This window comes from Gavialis gangeticus, unplaced genomic scaffold (genome assembly GCF_001723915.1).
Source record: "Gavialis gangeticus isolate Ggan-Ray unplaced genomic scaffold, GavGan_comp1, whole genome shotgun sequence".
Lineage (NCBI taxonomy): Eukaryota > Metazoa > Chordata > Crocodylia > Gavialidae > Gavialis > Gavialis gangeticus.
The window spans coordinates 64,340,426-64,340,973 of NW_017728995.1; the positions used below are offsets into that span (position 1 = coordinate 64,340,426).

At 39.1% G+C, this 548-nt stretch overlaps 1 protein-coding gene across 3 annotated transcripts in view; it reads right to left on the bottom strand.

Annotated features, from left to right (window-relative positions):
• The window catches only part of UGGT1 (UDP-glucose glycoprotein glucosyltransferase 1), an 89,804-nt gene that overhangs the window by 55,186 nt on the left and 34,070 nt on the right, over positions 1-548 (bottom strand). The gene's annotated exons all lie outside the window — the stretch shown is intronic.

A 548-nucleotide genomic window follows, 5' to 3' on the forward strand; every position in this document is an offset into this window, starting at 1 on the left:
CTTTTTGTCTCAGACCAACATGGCTACTAAATACATCCCTGAAACACGGAAGATGCTGAATTTTAGCCAATTTGGCATTTTAAACTTCACTGCTGAACAACAAGAAAGATTTCCACACCTCCCTCCTTGTCATCTGACACCACCAGAGAAGGAATCCTGCCTACACAACAAAGAGCAACTACACAAAGACACTCATGGACCCAGAGGGAGAGACTTCCATCTTCAGCTTCCTCTGTGCAAAAATGAAGTTTATTTCCTGCCTATGGGGACTTTTAGTCTTTAGTTTTCCCTGAGCCTGATGAAGGGTGTGTGAGCCCAAAAGCTTACAGAAAAAGATATTTTTTTTGTGATTTCTTAGTTGGTTTAATAAAAGGTATCCTCTCTGAACCAAGAGTTCTAGAGTTTTGCATTTCAGCTAACATGAAGTACTTACAGATCATCAGGGATCCTAGTTTTCTCTGATAAAAAAAAATCCAAAATTTTCTTTAACCCCCACCCCAACCCACATTTTTCCATTATTAAAATGAAACACCAATTCATGCACATAC